Genomic DNA, 17,767 nt, shown 5'->3' with positions numbered 1-17,767 from the left:
TGAGGGAGGATGCCACACCAAACACTGGAGAGAGAGAGAGAGAGATGAAAGAAGGAGATGTCAAGCAAACTGATTCAGTGTGATGCTTGCAGTATGTGGGAGGTCAAGGACACCGCTGGTGTGTCTGGCTGCTACAAATGTGAGAAGTGCATCCAGGTCCAGCTCCTGAAGGACCGTGTTGGGGAACTGGAGAAGCAAGTGGATGACCTCAGGTTTGTCCGAGAAAATGAGTCGTTCCTCGTCATGTCCTACAGTAAGATTGTTACACCTAAGGTACTGGAAGAGAGAAGGTGGGTGACGGTGAGAAAGGGAGGGAATCATGGAATGCAAAGGTCCCCGGGTGTTGTACCTCTTGTGAACAGGTTCACTCACTTAGAAGTTGTCGGGACAGAAGACGTTATCACACTGAGCGGCGGACTGGCTTGCGAAGCAAAAAGTGCTGTTGAGCCAAAACCAAAGAGGCCAACATCAGGCAACGCCATTGTAGTTGGAGACTCCATTGTGAGAGATACGGACAGGGGTTTCTGTGGCAACAGACGGGATTCGAGGATGGTGTGCTGCCTTCCTGGTGCCAGGATCCAGGATGTCACGGACAGAGTGCAGAAAATCCTCAAAGGAGACAGTGAACAGCCAGATGTTGTAGTGCATGTCGGCACAAACGATGTCGGAAAGAAGGGGATGAATATTCTGCAGCGTGACTTTAGAGAGCTTGGAAAAATGCTGAAAAGCAGGACCTCCAGGGTGGTTATCTCCGGTTTGCATCCAGTTCCTCATGCTGGCGAGAGCAGGAACAGGGAGATACAGGACCGGGATGTGTGGCTGAGGAACTGGGGATTTGGATTCTTAGGAATTCTTAGACCACTGGGATCTGTTTTGGAGTAAGGGGGAATTGTACAAAAGGGACGGATTGCATCTTAACAGGTGGGGGACCAGCATTCTGGCAGGCAGGTTTGCCACTGCTACACAGGTGGTTTTAAACTGAATAAGGGAGAGGTGTCAAATGGGATAGTCAAGGACGGAGTTAAAGGGACAGAGAGTAAAGGGATGGTTAATAACCCTAGAATTAATGGGAAAGGAAGCTTACAAAGGGATAGGAGAGTATGGCCAAGTGTAATAGGGATCGATGTGAAAGGTGAGATACGTAAGGAATTAAAAGTATTGTATATGAATGCGCGACGTATAAGAAGTAAAGTAGATGAGCTTGAGGCTCAGTTAGAGGTTGGTAGATATGACATTGTGCGGATTACTGAGACGTGGCTGCAGGAGGATCAGGCCTGGGAACTTAATGTTCAGGGTTATATATCCTATAGAAAGGACAGGCAGGTGGGCAGAGGAGGGGGGGGGGGTGGCTCTGCTGGTGAGGGATGGAATTCAGACCCTTGCGAAGGAAAACATAGGGACTGATGAGGTAGAGTCACTGTGGATTGAGTTGAGGAATTGCAAAGGCACGAAGACACTAATTAAGGGACAAAAGTTTAAGGGACAAAAGTTTAGGGGCAACATGAGGGGGAACTTCTTTACTCAGAGAGTGGTAGCTGGGTGGAATGAGCTTCCAGTGGAAGTGGTGAAGGCAGGTTAGTTTTTATCATTTAAAAATAAATTGGATAGGTATATGGACGTGAAAGGAATGGAGGGTTACGTTCTGAGTGCAGGTAGATGGGACTAGGTGAGAGTAAGTGTTCGGCACGGACTAGAAGGGCTGAGATGGCCTGTTTCCATGCTGAAATTGTTATATGTTAATTGGTGTTGTCTACAGACCCCCAAATAGTAGCCTGGATGTATGTTGTAAGTTGCAGCAGGAGTTAAAACTGGCATGTAACAAAGGTAATGCCACTGTGGTGATGGGGGATTTCAATATGCAGGTAGACTGGGAAAATCAGGTTGGTTCAGGACCCCAAGAAAGAGAGTTTGTAGAGTGCCTCCAAGATGGATTCTTAGAGCAGCTTGTAATGGAGCCGACCAGAGAAAAGGCAATTCTGGATTTAGTATTGTCCAATGAAACAGATTTGATAAGAGAACTCGAGGTAAAGGAACCGCTTGGAGGCAGTGATCATAATATGATTAGTTTTAATCTGCAATTTGAGAAGGAGAACGTTAAATCGGAAGTGGCAGTGATGCAGTTGAACAAAGGGGACTATGAAGGCATGAGAGAGGAGCTGGTCAAGGTAGACTGGAAAAAGATCCTAGCAGGAATGACGGTGGAACAGCAATGGCAGGAATGTCTGGGCATAATCCGGAAGACGCAGGATCATTTCATTCCCAAACGAAAGAAAGATTCTAAGGGGAGTAGGAGGCAACTGTGGCTGACTAGAGAAGTTAGGGATAGAATAAAACTAAAAGAAAAGATGTATAACACAGCAAAGAGTAGCCGGAAGCCAGAGGATTGGGAAACTTTCATAGGACAACAGAAGGAAACAAAACGGGCAATACGGGCTGAAAAGATGAAGTACGAAGGGAAGCTGGCCAGGAATATAAAGAAGGACAGTAAAGGCTTCTTTAGATATGTTAAGGGAAAAAGAGTAGCAAAGTCAAATGTGGGCCCCTTGAAGGCAGACACGGGTGAAATGATTATGGGTAACAAGGAAATGGCAGAAGAGTTGACCATGTACTTAATCTGTCTTCATTAAGGAAGACACAAACAATCTCCCAGATGTACTGGAGGACAGAGGATCTAAGGGGGTAGAGGACCTGAAAGAAATTTTCATTAGGCGAGAAATAGGCGGGTAAGCAAATTGGACTGAAGGATGATAAATCCCCTGGGCCTGATGGTCTGCATCCCAGGGTCCTCAGGGAGGTGGCTCTAGAAATAGTGGACGCATTGGTGATCATTTTCCAATGTTCAATAGATTCAGGAGCAGTTCCTGTGGATTGGAGGATAGCTAATGTTATCCTACTTTTCAAGCAAGGAGCGAGAGAGAAAACGGGGAATTACAGACCAGTTAGCCTGACTTCGGTGGTGGGAAAGTTGCTGGAGTCAATTATTAAAGAGGTAATAATGGGGCATTTGGATAGCAGTAAAAGGATTAGTCCAAGTCAACATGGATTTATGAAAGGGAAATCATGCTTGACTAATCTTCTGGAATTTATTGAGGATGTGACAAGTAAAATGGATGAAGGGGTGCCAGTGGATGTAGTGTATCTAGACTTTAAGAAAGCTCTTGATAAGGTCCCGCACGGGAGACTGGTGACTAAAATTGGGGGTAGGGTGTTGACATGGATGGAAAATTGGTTGGCAGACAGGAAGCAAAGAGTAGGAGTGCACGGGTCCTTTTCAGAATGGCAGGCAGTGGCGAGTGGAGTGCCGCAAGGTTCGGTGTTGGGGCCGCAACTGTTTACCATATATATTAATGGTTTGGAAGATGCAATTAGGAGCAACACCAGCAAGTTTGCGGATGACACAAAGCTGGGTGGCAGTGTGAACTGTGAAGAGGATGTTCGGAGGTTGCAGGGTGACTTGGACAGATTGAGTGAGGGGGCAGATGCGTGGCAGATGCAGTATAATATAGATAAATGTGAGGTTATCCACTTTGGCGGCAAAAACAAGGGGGCAGATTATTATCTCAATGGGGTTAGGTTAGGTAAGGGAGAGGTGCAGCAAGACCTGGGTGTCCTTGTACTCCAGTCACTGAAAGTTGGCGTGCAGGTACAGCAGGCAGTGAAGAAAGCTAATGGAATGTTGGCCTTCATATCAAGAGGATTTCAGTATAGGAGTAAAGAGGTTCTTCTGCAGTTGTATAGGGCTCTGGTGGGACCACATCTGGAGTTGTGTACAGTTTTGGTCTCCTTATTTGAGAAAGAACATCCTTGTGATTGAGGCAGTGCAGTGTAGATTTACGAGATTGATCTCTGGAATGGCGGGACTGTCATATGAGGAAAGATTGAAAAGACTAGGCTTGTATTCACTGGAGTTTAGAAGGATGATCTTATAGAAACATATAAAATTATAAAAGGACTGGACAAGCTAGATGCAGGAAAAATGTTCCCAATGTTGGGCGAGTCCAGAACCAGGGATCACAGTCTTAGAATAAAGGGGAGGCCATTTAAGACTGAGGTGAGAATTTTTGTTTTCACCCAGAGAGTTGCGAATTTGTGGAATTCCCTGCCACAGAGGACAGTGGAGGCCAAATCACTGGATAGATTTAAGAGAGAGTTAGATAGAGCTCTAGTGGCTTGTGGAATCAAGTGATATGTGGAGAAGGCAGGCACGGGTTATTGATTTGGGACGATCAGCCATGATCACAATGAATGGCGGTGCTGGCTCGAAGGGCCGAATGGCCTCCTCCTGCACCTATTTTCAATGTTTCATTTGGCCCTTTGAGCCAATACCGCTATACAATGTGATACCCCGTTCCTGCCTTCTCCCCATATCTCTTGATTCCGCTAGCCCTAAGAGCTCTATCTGACTCTCTTTTGAATACATCCAGTGATTCGGCATCCACTGCCTTCTGAGGCAGAGAATTCCCTTGGTCAAAAAGTTATTCCTCATCTCTGTTCTAAGTGGCTACCCCTTATTCTTGAATTGTGGTCCCTGGTTCTGGACTCCACCAACATCGGGAACATGTTTCCTGCATCTAGCTTGTCCAATCCCTTAATAATTTAAGTGTTCAAAAGGGAACTGCAGATGCTGGAATATCGAAGGTACACAAAATTGCTGGGGAAACTCAGCGGGTGCAGCAGCATCTATGGAGCGAAGGAAATAGGTGACGTTTCGGGCCGAAACGTCGCCTATTTCCTTCGCTCCATAGATGCTGCTGCACCCGCTGAGTATCCCCAGCAATTTTGTGTACCTTAATAATTTAATATGTGTCTATAAGATTCCTTCTCATCCTTCTAAATTCCAGTGTTTATAAGCCCAGTCGCTCCATTCTTTCAATATATGACAGTCCTGGCATCCTGGAAATTACCCTCATAAACCTCTGGTGCACTCCCTCATTAGCAAGAATGTATTTCCTCAAATTAGGAGACCAAAACTGCACACAAAACTCCAGGTGCGGTCTCACCAGGGCCCTATACAACTGCAGATGGACCTCTTGGCTCCGGTACTTAACTCCTTGCGTTATTAAGGCCAACATGCCATTAGGTTTCTTCACTGCCTGTTGTACCTGTCTGCTTACTTTCAGTACTGATGCACTAGGCCACCTAGGTCTCGTTGTCCTTCCCCTTTTCCTAACCTGACTCCATTCAGATAATATTCTGCCTTCCCGTTCTTGCCTCCAAAGTGGATAACCTCACATTTATCCACATTAAACTTCATCTGCCATGCATCTGCCCACTCACCCAACTTGACCAAGTCACCCTGCATCCTCATAGCATCCTCTTCACAGTTCACACTGCCACCCAGCTTTGTGTCTTCTGCAATTGCTAATGTTACTTTTAATTCCTTCATCTAAATCATTAATTTACAGTATATTGTACATAGCTGCGGTCCCAGCACCGAGCCTTGCGGCACCCCACCAGTCACTGCCTGCCATTCTGAAAGGGACCTGTTAATCCCTACTCTTTGTTTCCTGTCAGCCAACCAATTTTCTATCAATGTCATTACCCTAACCCCCAATACCATGTGAACTAATTTTGCCCTCTAATCTCCTATGTGGGACCTTGTCAAAGGCTTTCTGAAAGTCCAGGTACACTACATCCACTGGCTCTCTCTTGTCCATTTTATTTGGTACATCCTCAAAAAATTCCAAAAGATTTGTCAAGCATGATTTCCCCTTTTGTAAGTCCATGCTGAATTGGACCAATTGTGTTACTGCTATCCAAATGTGCCGCTATTACATCTTTTATGATTGACTCCAGCATCTTCCCCACCACTAATGTCAGGCTAACTGGTCTGTTATTCCCTGCTTTCTATCTCCCTCCTTTCTTGAAAAGTGGGATAACATTAGAACTGATCCTGAATCTATAGAACATTGGAAAATGATCACCAATGCATCCACAATTTCTAGGACCACCTCCTTGAGTACCCTGGGATGCAACCAAGTCTTTGATTATGTTAGTTGTTTTTCTGAGGCAGTGTGAAATGTTGATGAAGTCAATGATGGGAGCTCTGGTCATTTGTGATGGACTGGGCTACATTACATCTATCTGCATTTTCTTATGGTCTTGGGTGGAGCTCTTCCCAAAGCAAGCAGTGGTGCAGCCCGACCCTGTGCTTGCTGTGCTGCATTTGAAGATGTTTGTAAGTGTCATTGGAGACATGCTGAATTTCCTCTAGTCTCAGGAACTAGAGGCATTGGTGTGTCTCCCTGTCTGTCACATAATTCTGTTTGGTCCACACAGATCATTGGTAATATTAACACCAAACAACTTGAAGCTCTCAACCATTTCCACTTCCATATCCTTGTTGCTGATTGGGGCATATAACTGAAGTCGATAACTAGCTACATTGTCTTGCTGATATTGAGGGAGAGATTATTCCCCTGACACACATCGCTAAGTTTTTTATCTCCACCTTGTCTTTATTTAGGATTTGGCCCACCACAGTGGTGTCATCTGCAAACTGGTCGATGGAGTTAAATTCAAATTTGGTCGTCCAGTCGTGAGTCCACAGGGAATTTAGCAGGTGCTGAGAATTATTGTGGAGGAGGTGTTTCACCCATTGGCACTCCTTGTGGTCTGTGGGTCAGAAATGTGGAGATACTTGGATGGGATTATGGTGTTCAAGGCAGAGCTATAATTGATAATTGGGAATGTGGTAGTCCATGTTGTCCAGGTGTTCCAGAGATTGTTTAGGAAATGTGCTGCTGTGGACCTGTTGTGATTGCAGTGGATCAAGGCTGGAGTTAATGTGTGTCATCACCAGTCTCTCAAAGCACTTGACGATGGTGGATGTCAGAGTCACTGGATGGTAATCACTACGGCACGCTATCTTACTTTTCATTCACTCCCATTATTGTTGAATCGAAAGTTCCACGATTTAAAGATGTAAAAAACTTCAATTTACTGTCCAAGTCAGGATACTGTGCAATTAAATTATGGTGGCGCAGCTGGTAGATCTGCTGTTGGTCTCCAGTGTTGGAGACCAAGGTTCGATCCTGACCTTGGGTGCTGTCTTTCTGGGGTTTGCGCGTATTCCCTGTGACAATGTGGCTTTCTTCCGGGTGCTCAAGTTTCCGTCAACGTCTGTAGATTAATTGGCCACTGTACCTCGTGTGTAGGGAGTGGATAACATAGAACCAGTGGGAACGGGTGGTCGATCATCGGTATGGACTCATTGTTCCGAAGGGTTCTGTTTCCATGCTATGTCTCAAAGCTCTGAAGTAATAGTCATGACCAACTAACATATAGAAATTGACATTCCACCTCAGCAGAGGTTTGCTTGCAGATAGTGTCACATGCTGCAGAGTCGAGCTTCCCAACCTACTGCCATCTTCGCCAGTTTCATTCCCCTGCCAGCACTGAACCATGGGCTCATGTTTGTGTATCATAGGAACAGAATGAGGCTATTTGGCCCATCAAGTCTACTCCGCTATTTAATCATGGCTGATCATCCTTTCCCTCTCATCCCTATCCTCCTGCCGTCTTCCCATAACCTTTGACACCGTATATATAACCTTTGGCTTCTATATATTAAAACTCATCCTACAGCAAACAGTATCTATTTAGGTAGACACAAAATGCTGGAGTAGCTCAGCATCTCTGGAGAGAAGGAATGGGTGATGTTTCGGGTCAAGACCCTTCCTCAGTTTGATGTCAGGGGAGTGTACGGTACAGAGATAGAATGTAGTCAGAGACAGTAAGACTGGTGGGAGAACTGGAAAGAGGGGGGGGGGGGGGATGGAGAGAGAGGGAAAGCAAGGACTATTTGAAGTTAGAGAAGTCAATGTTCATACCGCTGGGGTGTAAATTACCCAAGCCAAATATAAGGTGCTGTTCCTCCAATTTGCGCAGGGCCTCACTCTGACAATGAAGGAGGCCCAGGACAGAAAGGTCAGTGTGAGAATGGGAGGGGGAGTTAGTGTTGAGCAACCGGGAGGTCAGGTAGGTTAAGGCGGACTGAGCGGAGGTGTTTAGCGAAACGATCCCCGAGCCTGCGCTTGGTTTCGCCAATGTACAGGAGTTGACACCTGGAACAGCGGATACAGATGATGAGTTTGGAGGAGGTGCAAGTGAACCTCTGCCTCACCTGGAAAGACTGTCAGGGTCCTTGGATGGAGTCAAGTATAGAGGTAAAGGGACAGGTGTTGAATCTCCGGCGGTTGCAGGGGAAAGTACCTGGGGAGGGGGTGGTTGAGGTGGGAAGGGACGAGTTGACCAGGCAGTTGGGGAAGGAATGGTCTCTGTGGAAAGCAGAAAGGGGTGGAGATGGGAAGATGTGGCCAGTGGTCAGATCCCATTGGAGGTAGCGAAACCTCCAACCTCCAACCTCCAACAGGATCCCACCACTGGCCACATCTTCTCATCTCTACCCCTTTCTGCTTTCAGCACAGACCGTTCCCACCGCAACTCCCTGAGCATTATATATATTTTGTTGTAACCCAGCATCTACAGTTCCTTGTTTCTCTAATATTCTTTGCACCATTAACCTCTTCAACACAAAAAGACTCCACTTGAGAGTAAAGATCACTGGATCATTATTTTCATTCCTTCCATATGTTCTACACATCAGGATGATTCTGTTTGCTTTTAACAGGAAGTTTTAGCAATGAGCAGAACTCGATTGGTCCTAATTGTCTAATCTGTGGGATACCATGAGTCTGCCTGTCCCACTGCCTGTCCAAGAACCTCTCTGCATCTGCCTTGGAAGATTATGTTCCCATGTGGGCTCATAGTCATAACGTCATAGAGTCATACGGTGCGGAAACAGGCCCTTCGGCCCAACTTGGCTACACTAACCAACACAGTAGTGGCATGGTGGCAGAGCAGTAGAGTTGCCGCCTTACAGCGCTTACAGAGCTAGAGATCCAGATTTGATCTTGGTCATGGGTGCTTGTCTGTATGGAATTTACGTGCGTGGGTTTTCTCCGGGAAGTTTGGTTTCCTCCATACTCCAAAGACGTAAAGCTTTGTAGGTTAATTGTCCCTAGTGTAGAATAGTATTAATGTGCAGGGATCGCTGGTCAGTGCGGACTCGATGGGCCAAAGGGCCTGTTTCCTCACTGTATTTTTAAATTAAACTAAACATGTCCCATCTACACTAGTCCCACCTGCCTGCATTTGGCCCATATCCCTCTAAACCTGTCTTTCCCATGTACCAACCGGAAGTGGCGGCGCTGGGAACGGCTGCGGCTCGCCTGCAGTCCGTTTGTCTTTTACTTTTTTGTGTTGTCTTTTTCTTTTGTCTAGTTACGTTTTTGGTTTTTAGGTTGTGTTTATGTCGGGGGGGTGGGGGGTGAAACGGGGCTTGCTGTCTCTCCCTTCGGGGGAATACGACCTTTTGTCGTATCCCCCTTCTCTGCCTCCATCTACGCTGAGGCCTATTGGCGGAGCTGGCGACCTCGGGACTCTGGAGGCAGCTGACAGGACTCGCCCTGAGCTCACTCCCGTGAGGGTGGCCCAGCCCGGGGCTGGAACTGCGCTCTCGTGAGAGCGGCCTGGCGAGGGGCTGAGAGACTCTCCCGTGAGGGGCTGTGGCCCGTCGGAGTGGCCCAGCCCGAGGGAGAACGGCACTCCCGTCGGAGTGGCCCAGCCCGAGGGTGGAACGGCACTCCCGTCGGAGTGGCCCAGCCCGAGGGAGGAACGGCACTCCCATCGGAGTGGCAAAGCCCGAGGGTGGAACGGCACTCCCGTCCGAGTGGCCCAGCCTGAGGGTGGAACGGCACTCCCATCGGAGTGGCCCAGCCCGAGGGAGAACGGCACTCTCGTCGGAGTGGCCCAGCCCAAGGGAGAACGGCACTCCCGTCGGAGTGGCCCAGCCCGAGGGCGAACGGTACTCACGTGAGGGCGATCCGGCTCGGGGCTGGAACGGTGCTCCGGTGGCTGGGACGGCGTTCTGGCGGCGGTGGCCTGAGTCCTGGGTTGAGCCGCGGGCCAGCGGCTGCGTACGCTGGACTGGAGGGCGGCAGCTTCGACCATCCATGGGCCGCGGTGTTTGAACCGGCCCGTTCGCGGGGTTCGGTGAGCCGCGGGACTGTTGTGCCATCGCCCGGTGGGGAATCGCCTCAGCGCAGAGGGAGAAGAGGAGGGAAGAGACAGTAACCCTAAGATTTTTGCCTCCACCACAGTGAGGAGGTGCTTGGAGGATACACTGTGGTGGATGTTAATTTGTGTTTATTGTTGTTTATTATTGTATGATTGTATGTATGACTGCAGGCACAAAATTTTGTTCAGACCGTAAGGTCTGAATGACAATAAAGGTATTCAATTCAATTCAATTCAATACCTGTCTAAATGTCCCTAGTGTGTGTAGGATGGTGTTAATGTGCAGGGATAATTGGTCAGCACGGACTCGGTGGGCTGAAGGGCCTGGTTTCACTGTATCTCTAAACTATGACCCCTTACATTTGCTCTGCGATACTGCTGTCTGCAACGTCCCACTCAAACCTTTCTCAGCGACTTGTGCATCCCAGCTGCCTACCGAACATGAAGTCCAAATGAACCAGAACTTTCGTTAGCTCAACAGTAGCAAGGCTTATTTAATTTGGCAATCACTAGGAAGGTTTTGCCTCAGGTGTTGATTCCATCTAGGTTTCCAGCTATGTGCTCAGATTGCACGGTTGATATGGAATGACCGTGTTCTGTTTGCCGCTGAGCACAGTTTCAAATTCCACACTTGGCCCACAGTCAAAGGCACTTATTTCCATTCATTCCAGTCCAAGGCTACAAATGGTACATTTATACAAAGGATAATAATGACAAATCAATTCAAGGCTCTATCACACTAATATCTCCCTCACTGGAATCCTCAACTCTTCCCAAAGTAAGGTCCATGTCAGGCATCCTCCAGCTCTGCACTAAGGTCCATCAACACTGTCTGTCCCTGATGTCTGACACTGGCTTGTTGCCTCCACCACATGAAACTCAGACTGGACTTTAGCGGAAAGACCAGTGCTCGTGTTGCAACTCATAAGATCTTCAGGGGACATAACAGGGTAGATATCGGGATGTCTGCACTGGTGGGAGAATCTCAAACAGGGAGGCAGATTGCAAGATCAGCTGGTGGTGGGAGGTTGGTGAATCTCGGGAATTATCCAGAGCATGATGCTTAGATGAATGAGGTTGTTTAGTTTAGTTTAGTGCTACAGCATGGAAACGGGTTCTTCAGCCCACCAAGCCCACGCCAACCAACCAAGCAACGCTCAGCGATAAATCTGTGGAATTCATTGCCACAGACAGCTGTGGAGGCCGTCAATTGATATTTTTAAGGCAGAGACAGATAGGTTCTTGATTAGTACGGGTGTCAATGGTTATGGGGAGAAGGCAGGAGAATGGGGTTAAGAGGGAGAGTTGGATCAGTGATGATTGAATGGCAGAGTAGACTTGATGGGCCGAATGGCCTAATCCTACTCCTCGAACTTATGAACATGAACTTATGAATGCCATGTTTCATGTTGTATTTTGTACTCAGCCAGCTTTGAGGACTCCTTTGGAATATGGGCACAGAAGTGGATGAAAAAATAAATGGGTAAAAAGGGAACTACAAATGTTGGTTTAAACCGAAGATAGATACAAAAACTCAGTGAGACAGGCACCATCTCTGGACAGCAGGAATGGGTGATGTTTCGGGTCGAGACCCTTCTTCAGACATGATGCAGACCATCGAGTGCTGGCAATGACAGCAAGGCTGCAATAACAATGTCAACACCTTCCTGGATGTAACAACTGCCATGAAGGTCAGAGTTGGATACGAAATGCTGGAGTAACTCAGCGGGACAGGCAGCATCTCTGGAGAGAAGGAATGGGTGACATTTCGGGTCGAGACCCTTCTTCAGACTGAGTTGTTATGTACCAGCTTCTCTGCTTCAGCCAATGGAATCTACTGAAACATATGTGGACTCTAATCCCCAACTCTGTCTGTGTGTCGAGGCCCGGGATTGGGCTTGAGCCGATGGTGATAGTGGGAACAGTCTCATGTCATTCCTGGTAGATAACCGGCATGAGCCCTTGCTGAGACAACCATTTACTGCGTTGCTTTTTTTATTATGAGGCAATGTAAATAACCCCCACTGTCCTCTGCTGCTGAGACAAAGAACTCTGGATCTTTATACAAAAATTACCATTGAGAATGATGCTAGGTACAAAGGGCAGCATGGTGGCACAGCGGTAGAGTTGCTGCCTTACAGCGCCAGAGACGGGTGCTGTCTGTACGGAGTTTGTACGCTCTCCCTGTGACCTGTGTGGGTTTTCTCTGGGTTCTCCAGTTTCCTCCAACACTCCAAAGACGTACAGGTTTGTAAATTATTTGGCTTGGTGTCATTGCCAATTGTCCCTAGTGTGTTGGCGCAGACTAGGTGGGACGAAGGGTCTGTTACCATGCTCCATCTGTAAACTAAACTGAAGTAAAGTAGCATAATGCGACTGTATTATGTATGGTACCACCATAACACAACAATGGCAGACCTGCCACCATAATGATTTTGGTGGATCTATGAAAAGTATGTCAAATAGTCAAGGAAGTCTGGCTGAAGCTCCAGAGAGTCCACACTTACATTCTGTAAAGTGATTGTCTTTATTTGAATAGTCAGCTGAAATATTCATGCAGAAGTTATCCAGAGTTTGATATTTTAATCTTGTAATGACATTTCATGCAAGGGCTGTTTGGAACCTTTGTTCAGTGCAGTTAATCAGTGCATGAAACGTAGTTATAGAAAAAACAAACAAGCTGGAGCAGAAAGCAGGCGTAGCTTAACATTGATAGAACATTATACGTAAAAAATAAATGTACAAGAGAAATATCTAAATGTGATAGCAGGCAAGTTGTTCCTGACCACAGGATACCCAGTTTAGTTTAGTTTAGAGATACAGCGCAGAAAAAGGCCCTTCGGCCCACCAAGTCCGCGCCGACCAATGATCCCTTCAGACCAATGCTATCTTACACACACTAGAGACAACTTTACATTTATAACCAAGCCAGTTAACCTACAAACCTGCACATCTGTGTAGTGTAGGAGGAATCCGGAGTTTCCCGGAGCAAACCCATGTGGTTACGGTGGGAATGAACAAACTCTATACAGACCGCACCCATCGTCAGGATCGAACCAGGGGCTCTTGTGCTGTAAGGGAGCAACTCTACCGCTGCGCCACCATGCCGCCCATGGTGTCTGAACTTAGTTTCGAGACACGTCATGGAAACAGGACCTAAGGCGCTCTGAGTCCATGCTGACCATCGACCACCTACTCACACTAGTTCTATGTTATCTCACTGATGTAGAGCAGCTGACATCTAGAGCAGCAGATGCAATAGATGAGGTTGGAGGAGGTGCAGGTGAACCTCTGCTGCAGCTCGAAAGACTGCTTGGGTCCTTGAATGGAGTCAAGGGGGGAGGTGAAACGACAAGTGTAGCATTTCTTGCGGTTGCAAGGGAAAGTGCCCGGAGAGGGGGTGTTTCGGGTGGGAAGGGACAAATTGACCAGGGAGTTACGGAGCGAGTGGTCTCTGCGGAAAGCAGACAGGGGAGGAGATGGGAAGATCTGGCAAGTGGTGGGATCACGTTGGAGGTGGCGAAAATGTTGGAAGGTTATTTGTTATATGTGACAGCTGGTAGGGTGAAAGGGTAGGGTGGAAGGTGAGGACAAGGGGGACTCTGCCGTTGTTACGGCTGGGGGGATGGGGAGTGAAAGCAGAGTCACGGGGTATAGAAGAGACCCTGGTGAGAGCCTCATCTATAGTAGAAGAGGGGAACCACGTTACCTGAAGAATTAGGACATCTCCGATGCCCTGGTATGGAACACCTCATCCTGGGTGCAGATGCGGTGTAGACGGAGGAATTGGGAGTAGGGGATGGTGTCCTTACAGGAAGTAGGGTGGGGAGAAGTGTAGTCTAGATAGCCATGGGGGTCAGTGGGTTTATAGTGGATGTCGGTCAGTAGTCTGCCACCTGCGATGGAGATAGTGAGGTCAAGATATGGTTGAAATGTCGGAAATGGTCCAGGTGTTTTTGAGTGTCGGATGGAAGTTAGTGGGGAAGACTGGCTCCAGCCATTCAGGAGTTTTGGCTTCAACTGCTGACGCCACATCGAGGGTACTTGCTGTCACCTGACACCTGGATTTCTGTGCTTTCCTCAGGCCGTGCTGATGCATGGGTCCAAGTGATGCTGGCAACACAAAGCTGGGTTTGATAAACAGCTTATTCCAGAATAAGCCCCACTTCTTCACACTGCTGGCAACACTTTCCACCACTTTGCTGATAAATGAGAAGACTGATTGGGCACTAGATTAGCCGGTGAATATAAATAAATAGACACACAATGCTGGAGTAACTCAGCAGGTCAGGCAGCATCTCTGGAGGACATGGATAGGTGATGTTTCGTGTCGACACCTTTCTTTATACACTGAATGTTGCGTGACACACTGATTCACTCCATCACTTTGTGTCTTTTTAGGTAAAGCAGCATCTGCTGTTCCTTGTGTCTATAGCTGGTGAATATAGTTTGTTTTTTGTGACCAGGTCATTTTGTGTATTGATGGGTAAATGCTGATGTGGTTACTGTAGACAATGGCTGGGCTACAGGATGAGCTATTCTGGAGTGCTGATCTTCACCGTGATTGCCATCATATTTGGTGTCATTAGTTGCTCTGTCAAGTGTGATCAGCTAGTTTTGATGTGATGTGGAGTATATTGAATTACTGAAGACCAGCTTCTCCAGTGATGGTGATCCCAGGAGGAAGTTGAGATCATTCATTCATCCACTCGGTATGTCTGGCAGTCTCTGGCTGCGAATGCTTCGTTGTGTTTTCAGCTCCCACAAGCTGGACCTTGAAGAGACGAGTGTCCCTGCATCCTCCTCCAGCCCAAACTTGTTTAATTATCCACCACCATTCGTGACTAGAGGTGGCAAGTCTGCAGACCTGTGCTCTGCTCTAGTGACTGTCGGATCATTTTGTTCTAACGCATGCTGCGTTTCTGTTGTTTAGAATTCATTTAGTCCCAAATTGCCCCATTTTGAGCTGCACCTGGTGCGTCTCCAGGCATGCTCCTGCAAACCATTTGACTGCTATCTTCCACACATTACACTTCATTGTCACCCTCTAACTGTCCCACTCACAGCCCGTTCCCTCGGCAACCTAAGCACCCATTGCCACCCATATTCTCTTTATTGTACTCAAACCTCCCATACGAATTTCCCCTCTCTGTCTCAGTTCAGTTTTGATTAGAGATACAGCATGGAAACAGGCCCTTTGACCCACCCAGTCAGGGCCGGCCTTAGGAGGTGCGGGGCCCAATTGGCAACAATTTTGGTGAGCCCCAGGTTTCCAGCCAAGGTCTGTTCAATCATAGAAATATAAATAAAGTCTATTATAGGCTTTATATCTCTATGGTAGAATGGAAAGTAATCAAAATGCGCGCTTAAAAAGTGCCTGCTAGTTAATGGACCAAACAGATCTAAGCTGCATTTTAATATGAAATTTCATACATGTAAGCCTACAAGCAACAAACAAGATGTGTTGATCACCTCTGAAAAGTACATAGCCACAATCCCACTTGTTTTAATGTGTGTGTGTGTGTGTGTGTGTGTGTGTGTGTGTGTGTGTGTGTGTGTGTGTGTGTGTGTGTGTGTGTGTGTGTGTGTGTGTGTGTGTGTGTGTGTGTGTGTGTGTGTGTGTGTGTGCGTGCGTGCGTGCGTGCGTGCGTGCGTGCGTGCGTGCGTGTGTGTGTGTGTGTGAGTTAGAGAATGAGGGAGGGAAGAAGGGAAGGAGAGAAGGGAGGGAGAGAAGGGAGGGAGAGGGCCGGCGGCAGGAGCGGATGCCGGGGTCCAGGCGGACGGGTGTGAGCTGAGGCCGAGGTTTGTAAACGTTGCTCCAACCTCCGGCCCGGCCCTCCCTCTGTTGTTCAGCAGGTCTCCCCGGGGAGAGATAGGGGTGGAGCCGGGCTGTGTGTGTGAAGCACGGCGACTGGAGGGGCGGGAGCGCTGCCCCGGGACCGTCTGGGAACGACCCACTTCCCCCACTCCCCTTCCCCATTCCCGTCTACCCCTTTCTTCCCCCTCCACTCCTCTACTCCCTCTCCACCCCTCTCTTCCCCCTCCACCCGGGGTAGATTTACCCGAGCCGAGAGTAGATTAGCGCGGGGCCCCCTTAGGCGCGGGGCCCAATTGGGAGCAATTGGTCCAATTGGCTTAAGGCCGGCCCTGCACCCAGTCCACGTTGACCAGCTATCCCGAACGCTAACACTATCCTACACAAACGAGGGACAAGTTACAATGTTACCAAGCCAATTAACCTATAAATCTGTACGCCTTTGGAGTGTAGGAGGTAACCGGAGTATCCGGAGAAAACCTACGCAGGTCACGGGGAGAACGTGCAAACTCTAGACCGACAGCGCACATGGTTATGATCAAACCCAGGTCTCTGGTGCTGTAAGGCAGCAACTCTACCGCTGCACCACAGTGCTGATGAAGGATCTTCAGCCTGAAACATTATCTATTGCTTCTCTTTCCACATATCCTGCCTGACTTGCTGAGTGTTTCCTCTATTTGATATGATTGTTTTATGCCCTTCACTCATCACAGGATGATTGTTTGAATGGTCAGGGAGGGATATGCCAGGCAGCGTAGTGACAGGGTGAGCTGGTGCAGTGTTTCTGAAGGTGGGCACCTCCTCAGGGACATGCAGTCTGAGTTACTTTATCAGTCCTGCCTCTATGATGATACATTATTGTCAGAAGGGTCTGAAGAACAAGGAGGGTCTGACTAAGGGTCCCGACTCAAAACATCACCCATTCCTTCTCTATAGATGTCCCGCTGAGTTACTCCAGCATGTGGTGTCTATCTTTGGTTTAAACCAGCATCTGCAGTTCCTTCCTACACACTTTATTGTCACCTGTAACTAGCTAGGTGCAGTGAAATTCTTTGTTTCTGCAAACAAAGTACACAAAAGAGTCGTCACAAAGCTCCCGACAAAGTTATAGAAAGTACTCATCTCCCCAACAGGCCGGGTCCCCCTTAGTTCTCGGTGATGGGGCCCGTGCATCTCAGCCCGACTCCAACCTCAGCCCATCTCCATTCAAGGCTCTGACCCAACCCTGTGCTGGATGTGGATATACATCTGTCACAATAATGTATTAGTCAAACCTTCATAGTGTTGACTCTCTGCTGCTCCAAATTAGTTTGACTTAGTGAGTGAATTGATGATTGTGTGATTGAGTACAAAAGTAGAGATATACTGATTAGGAATTGTTGATACTAATGCTGGGCAGATACAGGCCTCACCCCTGCTATGGAAATCTGAAATAAAAACAGACATTGCCTTAAACACTTGGTGGGTCAGGAAAATAAACTGTTCACTTTTAATGTTGAAGACTTCATCTGATCCTTCCTGGTGTGTAGCAAAGGGTTTTTCAGCTGAAGCATTGTTGTCTCATCATTCCAGACACAGTTTTGCACCCTAGGAATTTGGCGAAGATGGTGGCTTGCATGATACGCATTTCATCCAAATTGAAGCAATGACCAAGAAAGCACACTGACAACTCTACTTGCTTAGAAGGCTTAAGAAGTTCGGCATCTGCCCAACAACTCTCCCCATTATGTTCAGATGTGCTGAAGAAACCATTTTATCGGGATGCATCACAGCATGGTTTGGAAATTGTGGACACAGCCCAGACCATCACATAACTTCCCTTCTATTGACTCCACTTTACATTCACGCTGCCTCGGCAAGGCCATGAGCATA

Source organism: Amblyraja radiata, chromosome 27, assembly GCF_010909765.2.
Source record: "Amblyraja radiata isolate CabotCenter1 chromosome 27, sAmbRad1.1.pri, whole genome shotgun sequence".
NCBI lineage: Eukaryota > Metazoa > Chordata > Chondrichthyes > Rajiformes > Rajidae > Amblyraja > Amblyraja radiata.
The sequence above is the reverse complement of the archived record's forward strand: the minus strand, read 5'-3'. Positions refer to the sequence as shown.